Source organism: Staurois parvus, unplaced genomic scaffold (assembly GCF_062004578.1).
Source record: "Staurois parvus isolate SC_StPar_1 unplaced genomic scaffold, SC_StPar_1.0 ptg002229l, whole genome shotgun sequence".
NCBI lineage: Eukaryota > Metazoa > Chordata > Amphibia > Anura > Ranidae > Staurois > Staurois parvus.
Genome location: NW_028320025.1, coordinates 133,805 through 155,563, shown reverse-complemented (window position 1 = coordinate 155,563; position 21,759 = coordinate 133,805). Strand labels below are relative to the sequence as shown.

Sequence of the window (21,759 nt, the reverse complement as noted above, 5' to 3'; positions counted from 1 at the left end):
ATCACCAGTGAGAAGGGTGCCATATTTTACAAATTTTTTTGGATAGGGTGGTATTCAGGACTGATCCATCCTTTGTTCCCAAAGTGGCTTTAGATTTTCATAGAGGACAAGATATTGTTTTACCTTCGTTTTACTCTAATCCCTCGGGTGAAAGAGAAGAAAAATTTCACTCGTTAGATGTAAGAAGGGCTGTACTCCTTTACCTAAATAGGACTAAGGAATTTTGCAGTACAGATTCATTTTTTATTTCTTTTGCGGGGGCCAGGAAAGGGCAAAAAGCCTCCAGGCGCACAGTAGCTAGATGGCTGAGCTAGCAATAGAGCAGGCATATCGAGCCAAGGGTCTAGAGGTCCCAGAGGGAATCAGGGCTCATTCTACGCAGGCCATGGCAGCCACACAAGCGGAACAGGCAGGGGCCTCCCCAGGACAGATCTGTAGGGCCACAACTTGGTCCAGTTATGGGACGTTTGTTAGGCATTACAGACTTGACCTGGTCTCGGTGCAAGAGCAGGCCTTCAAAATGTAAGGTGCTACAAGCAGTGGGCCCGCCCTAGGGGTGAATACTTGCTTATCCTCTCAAGGTGCTATCCTGAAACACGAAAGGGGAAAATCAAAGTTACACTTACGGTAACGCCTTTTCCAGTAGTCTTTCAGGACAGCACCGGTTACCCATCCTCTGTTGTATTATTATGAGAGATGTCTTATGGTATTTTTTGGTGTCTCATATTATGTCTCCCCAGGTGACCAGAGGTACTATTCCAAGAACTGAGATCGGAGGGGAGTGACAGTATTTTTATTTAGGGTGGAGGGGTTTCCTCAGGTGGGGAGGAACCGAGGTCTCTCAAGGTGCTGTCCTGAAAGACTACTGGAAAAGGCGTTACCGTAAGTGTAACTTTGGTTTTTCTACAGCTGGCCATAATTGGATCAAATATCGACAGGTTTAGTAAGGACCAGCCGAGATCTGACCCATCTATGGGCAGGCTGGTTGTACTGAAGTTGATCCGTCAATCACATTCAGTACAACCATCCTCTGGGACTTTTTGCATTCGATCACTGCTGGAGGTCTATAGCAGCTAACAGTGATCAGTGTTCTGCTGGCAGGGAAGGCTTCCTGTTGGCAGAACACAGTTGTGCGGCAGGAGTGATTCCCCCATCCATTCTGAGTGTGTTGATGGGGGGGATTGAGCAATTGTCTTTCTTTCCACCCGTAGTGGAAGGAAAGAATATTGTATAGTCTGTAGCTTACTTAAAGCTCCCCACACAGTACAGTCTGATCTTACAATCTTCTTTACCTCCATTGCCTAATTGGATACAAACTGACTGGATACATTGGGTAGGTCCTCATATGATTTAAAGTTGTACAAACAGCATAATATCAGATGGTAACATGGTGACCCTATAGACTATAAAATGTAACCATTAAAGTGTTACTAAACCCACAACAGTACAATCAGTCTGTAGATGCAGTAAAGCATGCTTGTTATACACACTGTGGAACCTAAGGGGTTAATCCTCTGCATTGTGTAAAAAGGCCGATTGATCCTTTCTGCTCCGTTCCTCCCCTTTTTCAAGTAACCACCTCTTATCTTCTGATAAGACAGACTGAACCATAGGCATTTTGCACATGCTCAGTTTAGTGTGTATTGCTAGAGATGTTTTTTTTTTCCTTGGGAGGGTACATGTGATCAACACAGCGCCAATCAGCACTGTCCAGACAGATTAGGGATTCTGCATCCTCCTAGAGCAGAAAGAAAACTCCTCCTACAGGCATTAACCAGTGCTCGGCTGGACACTGATAGAAGTCAAAAGACTGCTATATACTGCTGATGAAAAAAGGTATTTAGCAGTTTATATTTACTAAAAAAAAAAAAAAAAAAAAATCACATTTCCATGTTGTGTGTACAGTGGGAGACCAGATATAGTGAATGCAGGGTCCGGGGAGAATGGATATAGTGAATGCAGGGTCCGGGGAGACCAGATATAGTGAATGCAGGGTCCGGGGAGACCAGATATAGTGAATGCCGGGTCTGGGGAGAGCGGATATAGTGAATGCCGGGTCTGGGGAGAATGGATATAGTGAATGCAGGGTCCGGGGAGACCAGATATAGTGAATGCAGGGTCCGGGGAGAATGGATATAGTGAATGCAGGGTCCGGGGAGAATGGATATAGTGAATGCAGGGTCCGGGGAGAATGGATATAGTGAATGCAGGGTCCGGGGAGACCAGATATAGTGAATGCAGGGTCCGGGGAGAATGGATATAGTGAATGCAGGGTCCGGGGAGACCAGATATAGTGAATGCAGGGTCCGGGGAGACCAGATATAGTGAATGCAGGGTCCGGGGAGACCAGATATAGTGAATGCCGGGTCTGGGGAGAGCGGATATAGTGAATGCAGGGTCCGGGGAGAGTGGATATAGTGAATGCAGGGTCCGGGGAGAGTGGATATAATGAATGCAGGGTCCGGGGTTTAGTAACACTACATTTAGTTTGGTATCTGTATAAATAGATGACATTAAAGATGCTCATACATGGGAGAATCTGATCTTAATGCAATGAGTGATCAGAGCATCAAACAAATTATTTTCATCTGGCGTGCTATTCAGTTCTGGAAGATCTCCCTGTGACGATCATGGAGTCAGACCCCTGCCCTTCTCACCAAACTTGTGACCAAAGGACTAGCCAATCTAAACCACGATGTCACGTGTGTAACAATGCCATGTCCAGCTGCACCTTGCATAATGATTTTTCAGCTCACTGGACCACAAATCGATGTACCAGCAGCCTCAGTGCGATTGTTACTCGGTCAGGTTAATTACGCAATTGACCCTTCACACTGCCACCACCTCCTTTTTTTGCAGAGAAAGAGGAAACTCGTCAATATCAGCAATAACACTAGGATGATTGAAATAATCGTCTGTATACCACTGTCACCGCAGACAGGTTATACAGAGGGTTAAACACACATAGTAGCGCTCTTCAGCAGCAGGAATTCGTAAGTTGCATTAAAGACCTTTAGAAACAGTTCAACACTTTCAGAAAGTAAGATTTATTACTAAAATGTCAAAAGGGTGCAATAAAAATATTTACAGAAAAAAAAGATGTAACCAATATATAAATATACAGAGAACAATAGCACAGCAAATAGATAACAGGAAGGAATTTAGAGGGTTAAAGTACTTGCCAGTCCGCCTTGGTTTAAGCAGCTTCAAGTGTCACAAGTCAAAAGGATTTCTTGTCTCTACTGCTAGTTTCGATGTTAAACGCAGGAGACTCTGCTTTCTCTCAAACACACAACTCCAAGCATAACAGCCTTTTTCTAGCAAATCCCAGCAGGGTGTCTCTTTGGAGTAGTAACCAATGGTCTCCTTTTGGGAAGTGTAGGTGGAGACTTAAGTTACAACCAGAATCTCTCATAGCTGCTATTAAGATTCATAACTTTTCCTAGGTACATGTAATATTCCACCCGCGGGTAGATTAATATGCAGACGCATCTGCGGAATGGTTAGATATGAAACATGTCACATGCACTTGAATGGTTTAGGAGATGTAATATTCTGCTTTTCTATATATTCCAGCCAAGGAGTGTGACATATCAAACTGTTTGTCTTAATGTGACCAATCTGAAGGTATGCCTGGTTTTTATGTAATTCTCTCATATTTCAAGATATGAGACATAGGAGGAAAATGGATTTTGAATGTGGTATCTAGTTTATTACTCCTCTGGAATGTCTTTGAACTCAGGGAAAGGCTTTGGTTATACTTTTACGATATGCCAGATTGCACAGTTTCTTAGACAGCCAGGCACCCAGCTCCCTGGGGGTTTTATAGCTCGGAGCTCCCTGCTGTGCTTTGGCTGCCTATGACCTCTGCCAACACACCGACCACATGTCACTGTGGATGAACAGAGAGGGAGGAGGGAATGATGGGACAACATGGAGAATTCTTAACAATGGAGGGCTGAGTCTGGCTCTGTGTGCACGATTGCTACACTCCCCATTACTGAACATTTGTTACCTAGCGCCATGACTTCCTATGAGTACAGAGCTCTGATCAGCAGAGATAAATAGAATATCAGATAACAATCCTCCCGTCCAATCACTAGCAATGCTGATTTCGGCCTCACACTGTCTGCTGATCCCATTCATGCTCCATACACAAGGAGATGATAGCACAATACGAGTCATGTCAGTGGTATTCTGTGCTCATCCTGTGTATGGAGATATCACCGTCTCTACACATGGAGGACAATATTGTGGGGGTCTACTCCATTATAACATTTGTCTTATAAAATTCTATTTTCTGGAGATTTATAAAGTGATCGAATATAAATGATTCCAATAAAGAGAAATGAGTTCCATCCATGTAGAGAATAGTTCCATTCATTCCTTAGGGGGGGGGGGGGATTCATTTTCTTCTGGTAACATTCTTCTCTTCTTCTACAGATTGGTTGGTAATCACCTGACAGACAGTTCCTGCCCCCACCTGGCAACTGGAATAAGAAATAACTCGACACTGAGGACACTGAACCTGTCTGGGAACAATCTGGAGGGTCCTCATTTCAGGGATCTGATGGCGGCTCTGACAACAAGCCGGATAGAGGAATTACAGTGAGTATAACAGGACTGACTGAGACAATCATATTCTGGGAGAGTTTCCATTGAAATCTTCCTGAGACCTCTATGCCTGGCCTGAACAGAGCAGAGACAATCACTGCAGACATTTTTCCATCAGATAACTGAACTCACCAAACACTGCAATCATGAATATTTTTCTTGTATGCAGGACGTTCCGGCAAACTATACAATGTGGAAGAATTCGGTATATATAGTGATATAGAGTAAAATTTCCTTCCTCATTTCAGTGCCTGTCTTGAAGGATAGCAGGAAATTACAATGAAACAGAAAAAAATGACATCATACAGATACAGGGGAGGATACAGAAAAAATGAGTGCATTTAAAACAGTGACCATAGACAATAGACAATGCATGAAAAAAACTGAGCTGCATGGTCGAGTTGCCAGAAAGAAGTCTTTACTGCACCAATGCCACAAAAAAGCCCGGTTACAATATGCCTGACAACACCTTGACGCCTCACCAGGGTTTTTTGTAGCATTGGTGCAGTTAAGGCTTCTTTCTGGCAACTTGACCATGCAGCTCTTTTTTGTACAAGTATTTTCCCATTGTGCTTCTTACAAAAAAAAACACTCCATCTTTTTACACAGCAGCCTGTATGACTCAAGTTTATATGGGGTTTTTTTTTTGTTTTCCAAATAATTATTCTGGCAGTTGTGGCTGCTGTTACTTGCTCTACCTGACCTTGGCCTGGCATTCCCTGAATTTTCCACTCCTTAATAAGTGATTGAACAGTACTGACTGGCATATTCAAGACCTTCCACATCTCTTTATATGCTTTTCCGTCTTTATAAAGATCCATTACCTTATTACGCAGGTCCTTTGACAGTTCTTTCTGATCCCCATGGCTCAGTATTAAGCCCGCTCAGTGCTTCCATGTGAGAGCTAACAAACTCATTATACTATTTATACACAGATACTGATTGTAATTTAAAAAGCCACAGATGTGGGAAATGAACGTTTATTTGCCATTGTAACCTGTGTGTCCCCTTGTGTGTCTGTACCAAGGCCGAACATTCCAGGGGAGGGAAACTTTTGCTCAGATCTATTCGGGTGATTTCTGTTATCATTAGGATTAAAAATGAGCCGAACAACTCTGTGATAATAGATGGCTCCTCCATGTCTTTGTGGACCTTGCTTTGTGCACTGGTGTACAGACATGTTGGAACAGGAAGAGGCCATCCCCAAACTATTCCCACAAATTTGGGAGCATGAAATTGTCCAATATGTTCCTTAAGAGTTCCCTTCACTGGAACTAGGGGGCCAAGCCCAACCCCTTAAAAACAATCCTACACCATAATCCCCCCTCCACCAAACTTTACACTTGGCACAGTGTAGTCAGGCAAGTACTGTTCTTCTGGAAACCGCCAAACCCAGACACGACCATTGGATTGCCAGACAGAGAAGCGTGATTGGTCATTCCAAAGAACATGTCTCCACTGCTCTAGAGTCCAGTGGCAGCGTGCTTTACACCACGGCATCTGACGCTTTGCATTGCACTTGGTGATGTAAGGCTTGGATGCAGTTGCTAGGCCATGGAAACCCATTCTATGAAGCTCTCTACGCACCAAGGCCACATTTTCGGGTTTATTTATATATTTTTAATTACATTTTTTCATTTGAGCAGAAAATCGCACAAAACCGCGTGAAAGCGCGCAAAAACGCACCAGTCACACGTTTCTATTCTCTTCTATGGGAGTAAAAACGCACCAAAAGACATGCACATCTTCCCAATCTGAGCTACAAAGTAGCTCCAAAGCTTTTTTGATCTTCAGCCGTTCTGCCTCAGGCGACTTGGAGTGGAGATGTGAACCATCTCCATAGAGGAATATTGATTTTTTTTTCATCCTGAGCATTTTTGAGTTTCAAATTTCGCGCTGCAAAACGTTTAAGTGTGAACGGGGCCTTACAGACTGGTAAGCTGCAATATGTCACAGTTCTGCTCTTGGATATAGATATAATTTAACTCCTTCCCTGCTGCGGGGACCCCAAAACAACCTACAAAAGCTGACGACCTGTAGAATATAAACATGGTAGTTACACATTTTTGTTACATTATATTACGTTAACTGATTTTCAAAGCTATATTTTCAGTAAAAAAAAAATACATTCAAATTACTTTTACTGCATCTTAACAAAGTGTGCCCATCAGAGTGCCATTTACCATGAAATGTGCCCATCGGCGGGCCTCTGAGATTCTTTTTTGAAGTAGAAACACACCCTACCTTGAGGGCAGACAAGGAGTGGGAGCCGGAAGAGGTAGCGAGCTGCAAGAGGCGGAGAACCTTGCTGAGGGTGGAGAGGCGCCCGCATGACGTCACATCGTACCCTGCGGGCAAAAAAAGCAGGAGAGATGCCGAGCCACAGGGGGCACACATGACATCATTGGTTGCTGGTATGTCTACGGTCCCAGCAACCAATGACTGCTGAGCGGCGGGGATATGACACTTTAGTCTGGTGGGCTGACGGTCCGGACAGGAGCATCACTTGGTCGGTGTCCGGACCGCAGTCCGCCATTTAATGATGGCTGCTTTATATCCTCTCTTCTAGGATCTGGAACATTTCTTTGTCAGATGAAGCTGAAAGGGAACTGAAAAAGCTGGAATCCCTCCGACCAGAACTGAAGGTTTATACATGACGAATCCAGCGGAAGAACCTCTGCTACAGCTGTGAATTGGACATTGCTCGGGATGACAAGGAGAATAAGATTTCGATACAAATAACCTGACCCAAGAGGGGAATGAAACATCAACTAATACACCCAGGAAAGGATGGGGGAGGGCTTTGTAACTGTTTTGTTCCCAATACTACTGAACATGAAGGGGTGACACTCCAGTCAGCCATGAACATTTTCCCCATAAAGTGACTTGGGAGACACGGAGACACGAATAAATCTGTGAAAAGTGTGGCGACATTTGTATTCGGAGTCAATACTTTGTAGGACCCCCTTTGGCTGCAATTCCAGCTGCAAGTCTTTTTGGGGATGTCTCTTTGCACATCTAGAGAGGGACATTTCTGCCCATTCTTCTTTGCAGAATCCCTCAAGCTCTGTCAGGTTGGATGGAGAGCATCTGGGAACAACAATTTTCAGGTCTGGCCACAGATTGTCCATTAGATTTAGGTCTGGACTGTGACTGGGCCATTCTAACACATGAAGATGCTTTGATCTGAACCATTCCATTGTAGCTCTGGCCGAATGTTTCGGGTCGTTGTCCTGCTGGAAGGTAAACCTCCGCCCCCGTCTCAAGTCTTTTGCAGACTCCTAATATTGCTCTGTATTTGGCTCTATCCACCTCCCCATGAACTCTGACCAACTTCCATGTCCCTGCTGAAGAAAAGCATCCCCACAACATGATGCTGCCACCACCATGTGGTGTGTTCAGGGTGATGTATATTGTTAGTTTTGCTTTTAGGCCAAAAAGTAGAATTTTGGTCTCCTCTGACCAGAGCCCCTTCTTCCACATATTTGCTGTGTCCCCCCACATGGCTTCTCACAAACTGCAAACGGGACTTCTTATGGCTTTCTTCCAACAATGACTTTCTTCTTGCCACTCTTCCATAAAGGCCAGATTTGTGGAGTGCACGACTAATAGTTGTCCTGTGGACCGATTCTCCCACCTGAGCTGTGGATATCTGCAGCTCCTCCAGAGTTCCCATGGGCCTCTTGGCTGCTTCTCTGATGAATGCTCTCCTTGGCTGGCCAGTCAGTTTAGGTGGACGGCCATGTCTTGGTAGGTTTGCAGTTGTGCCGTACTCTTTCCATTTTCGGGTGATAGCTTGAACAGTGCTCCATGAGATGGTCAAAGCTTGAGATATCTTTTTATAACCTAACCCTGCTTTACACTTCACTACCACTTTATCCCTGACCTGTCTGGTGCGTTCCTTGGCCTTCATGATGCTCTTTGTTCTCTAATGTTCTCTAACAAACCTCTGAGGGCTTCACAAGACATACTGAGATCACATGACACAGAGGAACTCTATTTACTAACTAGGTGGCTTCTGAAGGCGATTGGTTCCACTAGATTTTAGTTAGGGCTATCAGAGTAAAGGGGGCTGAATACAAATGCATGCCATACTTTTCAGATATTTATTTGTAAAACATTTTGTAAATCATTTATCACTTTCCTGCCACTTCACAATTATGTGCTACTTTGTGTCGGTCTATCACAGAAAATCCCAATAAAACACATCGACGGTTTTGGTTGGAACATGACATGTGGAACATTTCAAGGGGTATGAATACTTTTTCAAGGCACTGTATATTCACAGCACTGTAGTAAACAAGACATTTGAGACTTTGATTAGTCTGCCAGAGTGGGAAAAATGAGAAACATTTCTAATCATATATTTAGATGTAATAGTTCTGATTTACTTGTCATAAGAGAAGCAGAAACATCTTCAGATCGGAATGTTGTCTTCATTTGAATATAATACATAAATAAAGCAAATATTTGTACAAGCGCCTTACTTTTTCTTTCATTTCATCTTATTTAAAGTATCCAAGGAAGAGAAAGCTGATTTAGGGCCGAATCATAGCAGTGCAGGAAATGCAAATTTGTGTGTGTGTTTTCCACACCGCAGAGGAATACGCTGCCTTTGCTGGACACATGCAGATGACAATAAATGTTAATGCATCTAGAAAATGTGTACATTTTGCAGCCTACAAAATCGCATAGTACTGCAGTATTATACAATTTGGTGCAGCACATTTTTTAATGTAGCACCCTCCTTGTCAGCTAGGGGGAGCTCTAGCTCCAATTGTTAGTGAGTAGGGCTGAGTAGCAGCCTGGGTGATAGTCAGAGGGAGGTCAACTTTTGCTCAGGGCTGAGAGGCTCTGAAGACCAGCTTTTTGAAACTTCCCCCTGCACTATAACTTTGGAGGAAGATCTAGAAGCAGTGGGTGGAGGTGAGGAGTGGCTGGTCTGTAGTCTTAGAGGATCTTGGCCAATCCCCGACAGGAGGCATGGCAAGGGGTCAGGACATCCTTTAAGAGTAACTGAGCCTGCTCAGCAGCAGGGGAGTTCGGCTGGAAGATGGAGACGTGAGATTGGAGAGGAGGAGCCTGGGAGGGGGCTCAGATGGGGAAGGGCTATCCTACAGGCAGAGGAGCTTGGAGGAAGCAAAGCTTGGGACTTCACCAGCCCCCAGAAAGAGGACCACCTATGCAACAGGAAAGGAGCGGCCCAACTAGAAGGCCTGGTAGCAGCCAGTAACCCACCAGCGGCACAGGAGAAGGACTGAGTGAGTAAACTTGCACCCTTGGGCCAGTGAGGGGAAAGCTGCACTCTGCTGGGAAACTAGATTAGCTTTTCACCTGGGACTGTTTCACACTGCAGTGGCATCGCAGGCACTGGAACCTGCCCAGGGATTCACCCAGTACAGCTGGATGAGGAGAGGATTCATCTGGGGTCTGGGGTGGTACAACAGGATATGCTGGCTACAGGACATGCTGGCTAGCACTCCAGAAGAAAATGTTGTTGTAAAGGTTTGTACATAAATTATAAATAAATAAGTGATGTAGCGCTGCTAAATAATAGCTACAAAAATAATAGAGTGACATAACTGAATATAACGTCCATAATGAGTCCATAGATGTAAAATCAATTTGTAATAAAGATTCTTCCATAATTCATGTGCTGATATCCCCAAACACCATCCAGTAGAATAGTGCCCATAACATACAGTGCCACCTCAGTGCTCACAGAACTCTCACCTCAGAGCACATGGAAATGCGCTTTATAATATCCAATAGGAAAACGGATTCTTCACTTTTTCAATCCACAGCCATGTGATAGAAATCAAACACCTTTCAGCTTTCCATAGACTGTCAAACCAGAGCCAAGGATCGGTCCCTTTACGGGTGATGGAGGTCACACATTCCTATCCTTTAAAGGGAACAAAGGAGGCTCCCATGGTGCAGGATGTACGAATATAAAATGTATTAAGAAGCACTAATACACTCACATGTAGGAAATGAATGAAATGCCATCAAATCATCAGATGCCGGCTTCACTTGTTGTCAGCTGAACTCACTATTCATGTCTGCCCAGAGCCAAGTGTCTACACAGAAATGATTTTGGGATTGAAGATCGACTTATTCCTTAAATTGGTGTGTAAATACCGACACTCGTCCTGCTTCTCATTAGATCCTGTTTTATCTGGGGCGAATTTCAATCCTCATTCTAAAACGTTCAGTTGGTCCTCAGTGACCTCCACATCACTCAGGTTACACATGCCAACTTCAACCTCTCTTTTCCTCTTCCCCCCTCTACACCCCCTCCTTCTCTTTCTCCATTTCTCATATAGGGGCCTGTTGCTGACATCTGGGGATCTGATCTCCAACCCCCTCTTCCTCTCCCTGGTTGGAAAAATGGGGCTCCCCTCCCCCTGAAGTAAGGACCCCCTCCACGGTGTACCCCCATACTCTCTGCTCTGAAAATCCCCCGCATTAGGGTGGGGGTAGGGTCTGGATGGTGACTGCCTCCATCCATTTAGAGGTTCAAATCTATTGTGCAGCGGTACCCTATAGAAAGGGGTTCGTTCACCTTTATGACTCCCCTCATTCTGTCTGCTGAGGGTTTCCTTTTGTTATTATAGTTTTGTGAACCTCTACTTTTCTGTGGTGAAGGAGGGCGGGTACTATCATTAGGACAATCTCTCTCCTAACTGGACGTCCTTGAACCCACATTATCTTTAGCTCCATCTTCTGGCCATTTATAGACTGCATTCTGTTTCTAGTCTTGTGTGTCTCTATAATACTTCATCTTTTTGTTTTGCGTTTCCTCCTCCACTTTATTACTCTCCTCCTGCAATGATTTCATTCTCTCTGTAAAGTCGGTGTTGTTCTCAAACGGTATTATTTTTTCTTTTAAAGTGTGATTTTTTTTCTTCTAAATCTCCCGAGTTTCTTTTTCCTCCTCAGGATAATCAGTTCTAAAAGTTTTCTCTCTACATGATTGAAGAATGAAAACCGTTCCTCCTCCGATTCTTTCCCTACTAAACCGTCATTAGGGGCCCCTCCCACCTCACCCTCCTGGGTGTCATCCCCTCTGTAACAGATTTCTCCAAAGCAGCAACATCCCCCCGAGCTCTGATCTGTTTATCTGGAGCATTTTTAGGGGTCTGAAGTATTTTGTTAAATCTGTGTATTCAGCTGAGTGTGAAAAAATATCATCAACATTCATTTTTTTGTGTTGAACAAAATCAAAAACATCCATGGCTGCTGAGTGCAAACAAACAAACCACACAAAATATATAGAAAACTTGTGCCAAAGAAATAAACAATAAATGATAATAAATGCTGCTGTTCAGAAATTGACTAAACATCAAAATATACTCATAGAAGTGATACGGCGCAAATCATACAAATAATACAAATGTGAAAAATTATATATTAAAGTCCAACAAAAGTCCCAAATTTAAGTCCAATGTGCCAAAAATTTGTGAAAAAAATTAAATAGAACTGTAACTCAAACTTCATACATTTTCCAGCATGCTCACATCTTCAGTGAAAAAAAAATCCCATTTGATCCAAACTCAGCAAATACTGTGAATTCTGGAGCTAATAAAGCTTTAAGAGACAACAAGACACACCTGCAGGTGGGTGTGGTATCCTCAGAAGTTGTAATACTCTTTCAGCGATTTCTCACCAACTCTCCTTCCCAGATATTTCCACATATTGCCAATCACTTCAAAAACAAGATTGACACAATTCGCAAGGACATCGCCGCAATTCACACTCCCTCTCAAGCCATCCCCTTCTCACACAGCTGCCCCCACATCCCCCCTCTCCCTCGACATAACCCGCAGGGACTTTGTCGCTGCTCAAACTCCCTTCAACCCCGTTCACCCTCACTCAGCTACCCCCTCATCACCCCTCTCCCACGGCCCCACCACTGCTCTGACCTCCACTTCCACCCCACCCTTCATTCCTCATACTGAAGCCCCCTCAACACTCCGCACCTTTGACCTTACTACCATCGAGGAAGTCTCCAAGGTCCTCTCTGATGCCCGCCTCACCACCTGCCCCCTTGACCCTATCCCCTCACAACTCCTACAACCTCCTTCCCCCTCCATCCTACGCTCCTTCACCCACATCTTTAATCTCTCCCTCTCCTCCGGCACTTTCCCCTCCCCTCTGAAGCACGCACACATCACCCCCACACTTAAAAAGCCCTCCCTGGACCCCAATGACCCAAACAACCTCAGACCCATCTTCCTGCTCCCATTTACATCCAAACTCTTCGAGCGCCTAGTCTACACCCGCCTAAGCTCTCACCTCAACGACAACAACCTCCTCGATCCCCTAAAGTCCGGCTTCCGTCCCCTACACTCCACCGAAACTGCCTTACTCAAACTCTCCAACGACCTGCTAACCGCCAAAGCTAATGGCCACTATTCAGTGCTCCTACTCCTTGACCTCTCTGCGGCCTTCGACACAGTCGACCACCCCCCCCCCTCCTCAAACAACTACACTCCCTCGGCCTCAGAGATTCTGCTCTCTCCTGGCTCTCATCCTACCTGTCACAACGCTCTTTCAGCGTTACCTGTAATGCTACCACCTCCCCCTCACTCCCCCTCTCTGTTGGGGTCCCTCAAGGCTCCGTCCTCGGGCCCCTTCTCTTCTCCATCTACACCTCCTCCCTTGGCCAACTCACACACTCTCACGGCTTCAACTACCACCTATATGCCGACGACACACAAATCTATCTCTCAACCCCCCACCTCACCCCCTCAGTCTCCGCCCGAATCACACACCTACTGAATGACATATCAGACTGGATGTCGCTCCACTTCCTTAAACTGAACCTCTCCAAAACCGAGTTTCTTGTCTTCCCCCCAGCCCGGACCCCACCCCCTATTGACTTCTCCATCATGTCCAACAACACCACCATCAAACTCGCCCCGCAGGCCAGAGTACTTGGAGGTGGAAGGATAGGTTGGAGTCCAGAATGACACCAAGTCCAATCTTTAACTAACTCGTGCAGACTCCACCTCCGCAACATCGCCAAAATACGCACGTTCCTAACCCCAGAAACCACTAAACAGCTCATCCACTCCCTCATCATATCACGACTCTGCCAATCCCTCCACTGGCTTCCGATTGCGCAACGGATCAAATTCAAAATCCTAACACTGACCTACAAAGCTGTCCACCATACTGCCCCGAACTACATCACTGACCTAATATCCAAATACCGCCCAGCACACACACTCCGCTCCTCACAAGACCTCCTTCGTTCTAGTTCCCTGGTCTCCTCCCATGCCTGCCTCCAGGACTTCTCCAGGGTGTCACCCATCCTCTGGAACTCCCTGCCCCAACCCATCAGATTATCACCTACTCTCCTCTCCTTTAGGCGCATCCTGAAAACCCACCTCTTCAGGGAAGCCTACCTCACCCCCTGCTAACTTGTCGACCTCCTCCGCTCTTCCTACCACTCCATCCCCCACAGCTATCTCCTCCTGTGCCACCATCCCCTCCCTCCTAGATTGTAAGCTTGAAAGAGCAGGGCCCTCAAACCCCTCGTGTATCACATTGTATTGTTATTGTTCTGTCACATGTTCTGTCCCCCTTTGTAATGTACAGCGCTGAGCGAACTATTGGCGCTTTATAAATACTGTATAATAATAATATAGCAATAGAAAACATAAAAGAAAAGATGCCAATGGTATTTTATTATATAACCAGAAAAATATATAGAAAGTGCCAAAAAACACCTTTCCTTGCATCACCCCTTCTGAAGAAATATTATTATATGAAAAGCATTAAGGAGGAGCCCCACTACCAAGAGACACCAAGCCACCGGATCACGGAGGTCCGGCGGCCATTACAACTTTGGGACTGGTCAGTAACATTGCCAGCACAGGCTATTTTCATTTGCGCTTATGCAATCACTATATATGTATGTACTTTTTTGATTCAATTTTAACCACTTAATAAATCAAGATCATACTACACTATGAGACCCCCCCCTTCTTTTGGCTCCACTATGAGCACTTAACCCCCAGGATCTAGATTCCATCCAATCTGGAGGATGGAATACACTGTGTGACCAGACCTATTCATCAGACCCCGGAGAGGGACCTCTGATTGACAGCACCCTTAATTACCTACACGATCAGAGGTGGACTACCTCCAGACTAGACCAGGTTCCAGTGGATGGGAGTCCTCTAAGCCGGATCACATCAGTATATGCGCATTACATTAGCACTTCTGGTGAGTTTGCAATCTCGCTATATTATCGCACACCACCGGATTGTGTATATCTTTATGGCTAATTATCCACTCCCAGATTAATTACTTTCTGGAACCTCATTTATATGAAAAGACTATTGCATACCATTTATCCATCAATTTTTTTATAATTTCAAGATTGTTGCGGTTTCACATGATATCATTTCTGTGATCTTCCTATATTCATGTGCTGCACTACAGTTATATATATTTTTAGTGTTAAATGTATTCGCAGATTTAGAACCGCTATCACATTGAAGCCGAACTCCTCCAGCTCACACTTTATAGTCATTTACAGCAAACAATGTTCGGGATGATAAAGGTTTGGCATGAATAAATAAAAGCTGATCATAGTAATCACCGCTGCCAGTGGTAAATGGTTTGTCTCATCCATGTAAACTGATACAATCTTCTGGAGAGCTTGTGCTTCAGAAAAGACTTGCTGGCTGGTTCACCAGATGAAAATAGACAAGGAAACTTATTCCAGCCATCACATCTAAGATTTGGCAGCTGCAATACAGTAAATGTTTGCTTTAAACTTTTCTCAGCAGAGTAAAGACATCCACCGCCTGAGGACACCAGCAGAACACTGAGGCATGCTGGGAGTAGGCGGGATTATCCCGGCCTGGCCCCCAGTTTTTTAGAATGCCATTGTTTTCCTCTAGGTCAGCGGTTCTCAACCTGGGGGTCGCGACCCCTTTGGGGGTCGAACGACCATTTCCCAGGGGTCGCCTAAGACCATCGGAAAACACATATTTCCGATGGTCTTAGGAACCGAGACACCGCTCCTCCGTCTCAGGCGATGTGTGGGCGGGATGATACGCTGCTCCTGTCACCTGGCCACACCTCCGGGATCGCTCAGCAGCTCCGCCTCCTCGCCGCTGATTGGCCACCGGAACTGTAGCTCAGGAGAGGCACACAGGCGGCCAATCACCGGCGAGGAGGTGGAGCTTGGAGAGGAGGAGCCGAGCGGCAGCGCGCGTACATCAAAGAAGATCGAGGGAGCTGCCGGAGCGAGTGAAGAGGAGAGCGGCCAGAGAAGGAAGACAGCTGACAGGTAAGTGAGAGAGCGAGCCCAGGCTGGAGCAGGGGTCAGCAAAGTAAGTATCATTGGTGTCAGTGGGAGGAATAGTGCCCCATCATTTGTGTCACTAATACCAACGATGGGGCACTATTCCTCCCCCCACTGACACCAACGATGGGGCACTATTCCTCCCCCCACTGACACCAACGATGGGGCACTATTCCTCCCCCCACTGACACCAACGATGGGGCACTATTCCTCCCCCCACTGACACCAACGATGGGGCACTATTCCACCCCCCACTGACACCAACGATGGGGCACTATTCCTCCCCCCACTGACACCAACGATGGGGCACTATTTCTCCCCCCACTGACACCAACGATGGGGCACTATTTCCCCCCCCCCTGACCCCAATGATGGGGCACTATTCTCCCCTCCACCACACTGACATCAATGATGGGGCACTATTCCTCCCACTGACACCAATGATGGGGCACTATTCCTCCCCCCACTGACACCAACGATGGGACACTATTTCCCCCCCCCCCCTGACCCCAATGATGGGGCACTATTTTCCCCTCCACCACACTGACATCAATGATGGGGCACTATTCCTCCCACTGACACCAATGATGTGGCACTATTCCTCCCACTGACACCAGTGATGGGGCACTACTCCCACTGACACCAGTGATGGGGCACTATTCCTCCCACTGACACCAATGATGGGGCACTACTCCCCCCACTGACACCAATGATGGGGCACTACTCCCCCCACTGACACCAATGATGTTGCACTATTCCTCCCACTGACACCAGTGATGGAGCACTACTCCTCCCACTGACACCAGTGATGGGGCACTACTCCCCCCACTGACACCAGTGATGGAGCACTACTCCCCCCACTGACACCAATGATGGGGCACTATTCCTCCCACTGACACCAATGATGGGGCACTATTCCTCCCACTGACACCAATGATGGGGCACTATTCCTCCCACTGACTCCAACGATGGGGCACTATTCCTCCCACTGACACCAACGATGGGGCACTATTCCTCCCACTGACACCAACGATGGGGCACTAGTCCTCCCACTGATACCAACAATGGGGCACTATTCCTCCCACTGACACCAACGATGGGGCACTAGTCCTCCCACTGATACCAACGATGGGGCACTATTCCTCCCACTGACACCAACGATGGGGCACTATTCCTCCCACTGATACCAACGATGGGGCACTATTCCTCCCACTGACACCAACGATGGGGCACTATTCCTCCCACTGACTCCAACGATGGGGCACTATTCCTCCCACTGACACCAACGATGGGGCACTATTCCTCCCACTGATACCAACGATGGGGCACTATTCCTCCCACTGACACCAGTGATGGGGCACTATTCCTCCCACTGACACCAGTGATGGGGCACTATTCCTCCCACTGACACCAGTGATGGGGCACTATTCCTCCCACTGATACCAACGATGGGGCACTATTCCTCCCACTGACACCAGTGATGGGGCACTATTCCTCCCACTGACACCAGTGATGGGGCACTATTCCTCCCACTGACACCAATGATGGGGCACTATTCCTCCCACTGATACCAACGATGGGGCACTATTCCTCCCACTGACACCAACAATGGGGCACTACTCCTCCCACTGCAAAATTACAGTTATGAAGTAGCAACGAAAATAATTTTATGGTTGGGGGTCACCACAACATGAGGAACTGTATTAAGGGGTCGCGGCATTAGAAAGGTTGAGAACCACTGCTCTAGGTGGTAATATATTCCCAAAAGTGATGGGCTACATGATGGAGTTGAACCGAAGGTTGACTGGAACATGGGTCATGCGTGTGTTCGACGAACATATGAATGGTACGGGTGCTCGACGGGCTATTCGCACGCTGTGCCCCGCAATGGACTGCACCCTGACAGTGCACTGTGATTGGTGAACGCAATGCTCCTGACTATAGGTCAGGTGCAATACTTTGGCCAATCACAGCATAGGATGATGTCACAAGGGGGTGGGGTTCACTACTTGTGACATCATGACAGTATTTAAGAACGGTCATCGGGGGGCGCAGCTGTCAGAAGGCAGGAGCCAGCATCGCGATTTTTCCTTTTTCAGGTAGCGGCGGGTATCATGACTGACGATGGATTTATTTCGGGGGACATTTTTTAAGTCTTTATTTTTAATAAAGGATTTGTCAGAGATTTGTCAGGGTCTGGTATGGATTTGGGGGGGGGGGGGGGGGGGGGAGACCCCCACGCTATTTTTTTTTTAAATTTTGGCATGGGAGTTCCCCTCAAAATTCACACCAGACCTGAAGGGCTTGGTATGGATGGGAGGGGGGACCCCAGGCTGTTTGTTTTTTTTTTTTTATGTAATTGTTGGGCAAGGCGGACAATTGTTTTGACATCTGGCTGTCGGCAGGGAACCCCACTGACAGCAGAAACATGAATGAATGTCTCACGACTAAAATACCAAATGACGTCATCATGGAACTCCGGCCAGATTGTAGTAACGGCCGATATCTCACCTCATACTCAGATGCTGGAAGATATCGCTCACTATATTGTTCGTATTCGGAGTTTGCGGTCGAAAAATTCTGTAGGTTTGGATGTTCGACCGCGAACCGAACGCGGGGTGTTCGGCCCATCGCTATTACCGAACTTACCTGGACCGCTGTGTCCCTCAATGGAGGAGAAAGAGAGACGTGTGAATGTGATTGGTGGGATCGGGACATCACAGAGCAGATCCTACAGGAGAATCGACCAATGAGGAGGAATATTTCCTGTTGTATAGTCTGATATCTCCCATCAGCCTCCATAGTGCAGTTACTAAAGTCCTACAAGAAGGTGACAGGATGGTGTCAGGTCCATCACACACAGTACAACCTTACCGTACAATCTCTGTACAATCAACTTCTACAATCTACCTAAACGATGTAATATGAGGACCCACCTAAACTATCCAATCAGATTCTATACAATCATACAGAACCAGGGGCGGATTGACAACTCAAGGGGCCACCGGGCAATAGGGGATCATGTGGCCCCTGTGTCCTTGCCCACACTCAAAGCCCACCCAAAAAAGTCTATAAAAAAGATACCAGGGGCATTTCATGGGGCCCCCTACTGACCCCAGGCCCTCGGGCAGTGCCCGAGTGCTCGAATGGTCAGTCCACCCCTGGACAGAACCTTACTCTGCAGACTTGTTGAAAGATCTAACAGAGATTGTACAATCAGATTGTAATATGTGTGGTGTTTATAAGATATCCTGGAGGATGCTGGGAAATGGTGTGAGAACATTCTGCTGAGATCTGATGACTGTTTATATCGTCTCTTCTAGGATTGGGAACAACTCCTTGTCAGAGCAAGCAAGCAGAGAACTAGAAACGCCAGGAACACTCCGACCCAGAACTGAAGATATATACATGAGGTGACCCCGGAGGGAGGAGACTCGACTACAGCTGTGAATGGAGCCGGGACATCGCTCTGGATGAGATAGAGAGAAGAGCAATCCTGACCCCAGAGGAGAACGGATCATCACAGATGAACGAATACACCAGGACAGGACGGGGAGGGATTCGGTTTTGTAATGAAGAAGGAGATAAAAACTCCACTAAAAATATGAACATTTCATAGAATCCATATTGTGGGCAGCAAAGTGGCTGAGGGGTTAGCACTTCCATCTATCAGCACTAGGGATGTGGGTTCAAATCCCAACCATGGCATGTGTGTGTTTCCTCCGGGTACTCCGGTTTCCTCCCACACTCCAAAGACATGCTGGGAGGTGAATTGGCCCCGGGATGTGTATGTATGAATGTGAGTTAGGGACCTCAGATTGTATGCCCCTCGAGGGTCAGGGACTGATGGGAATGTACAATATACACTATATTGCCAAAAGTATTGGCCCAATCATGTGATCAGGGGCGGACTGACAACTCATGGGGCCCTCGGGCAATAGGGGATCATGGGACCCGTGTCCTTGCCCACACTCAAAAAAGCCTATAAAAAAAAAAAAGGTACCAGGGGCATTTCATGGGGCCCCCTACTGACCCCGGGCCCTCAGGCAGTGCCGGAGAGCTCAAATGGTCAGTCCGCCCCTGCATGTGATTCAGGTGTTCCAATCCCCTCCATGGTCACAGGTGTATACAATCAAGCCCCTAGGCTGTGGTAGCCCCAGATGTTAACCCCTTCCTGCCCAGCGCCATTAGTACAGTATCAGGGATTTTTATTAGCACTGATCACTGTATTGGTGTCACCGGGGATGTCAGTGACACCAAGTCAGTTCCCCCCCCCAGTGTCAGAATGCCTGTCGCAGTTCCGCTATAAGTCGTTGATCTCCGCCATTACTAGGAAAGAAAAAAATTCCGGTGTATATACCGCCATTTGTAAACGCTATAATTTTCACATAAAACAATTAATTTACACGTATTGGGATTGTTTTTCAGCAAAGACACGGAGCAGAATACATTTTGGCCTAAATTTGATTTTTAACATTTTTTTTGGACGTTTAATAGCAAAAAGTCAAAAATACTTTTTTTTTTCTCAAAATTGTCGGTTTCTTGTTTATAGCGCAAAAAATAAAAACCGCACAGGCGGTCAGATACCACCGAAGCTCAAATCATGGAGAAATGAAGGACGTAAATGTCATTTTGGTGCGGCGTTGCATGACCGCGCAATTGTCAGTTAAAGTAACACAGCACCGTAACACAAAAGATGTCCTGGGCAGGAAGGGGAGGGGGATCCTCTGGAGGGGGAGGAGTTAAGGTCACATTGGTTGCTGTGATACGGCGAATGTTTGGCGTTTATGGTAGATGTGTGTAAAGTGGGCCCGGCTCAGGCGGGATCTATAGTTCAGGGATCAGCAGCACACTTCTATTACATGACATTACAGCAAACATGGATTCCCCCCCCCCCCCCCGCCGGGGGTCTTCTCCAACACACAATAACCAACAATGCTACCCCACCTGGCTACACTGCAGCAGCTCCGCCTCATGTAGATGTAACACCCGGAGATCTCAGAGAGGACTTCACACCCCACAGCGGCCATTCTCCTCCCTCAGCCTGGAAAAGGCGGGAACACAGAGCAGGTCTGAGGGAAAGCTGGAAGGGACAGGACAGCCAATCACAGAAGAGGAGCTGAGAGGCGGGAACACCTGAGGAAACTGCTGGTAACTGTGAGGTGACAGGACAGTCAATCACAGGTGAGGAGCTGAGAGGCGGGCACACATGAGAAAACAGCAGGAACTGTGAGGTGACAGGACAGCCAATCACAGGAAAGGAGCTGAGAGGCGGGCACACATGAGAGAGCTGATGGGAACTGTGAGGTGACAGGACAGCCAATCACAGAGGAGGAGCTGAGAGGCGGGCACATATGAGCATATGAGGGAACTGCTGTGAGGTGAGTGGCAGGACTGTTCAACCAATCATATGAGAGGAGAGGCGGGAACTGCTGTGAACTGTGAGGGGAGTTGCAGGACTGCTCAATCAATCACAGAAGAGGAGCTGATAGGTGAGAACACTTGAGGGAACTGCTGGGAACCGTGAGGGGAGGGACATGATGGCTCAGCCAATCACAGGACAGAAGTTGAGAATAGGGCACACATGCACTGAACTACTGGGAATTGAGTTGAGTGACAGCACTGTTCAGCCAGTCACAGGAGAGGAGAGGCGGGAACTGCTGGAAACCGTGAGGAGAGGGACAAGGACTGCTCCGCTAATCACAGGACATGAGCTGAGAAGAGGGAACACATGTTGGGAACTGTGAGGTGAGCGACAGTACTGCTCAGCCAAGCAGAGGAGAGGAACTGAGAGGTACATGAGAGAACTACTGTGAGGA

At 46.8% G+C, this 21,759-nt stretch overlaps 1 long non-coding RNA gene across 1 annotated transcript; it reads left to right on the top strand.

Annotated features, from left to right (window-relative positions):
• Positions 1–4,449: 4,449 nt before the first annotated feature.
• On the top strand, positions 4,450–9,094 carry LOC149431508 (uncharacterized). Its single transcript, XR_016309253.1, has 2 exons — positions 4,450–4,608; positions 7,184–9,094. It is a non-coding gene; the product is annotated as an uncharacterized LOC149431508 (long non-coding RNA).
• Positions 9,095–21,759: the final 12,665 nt, after the last annotated feature.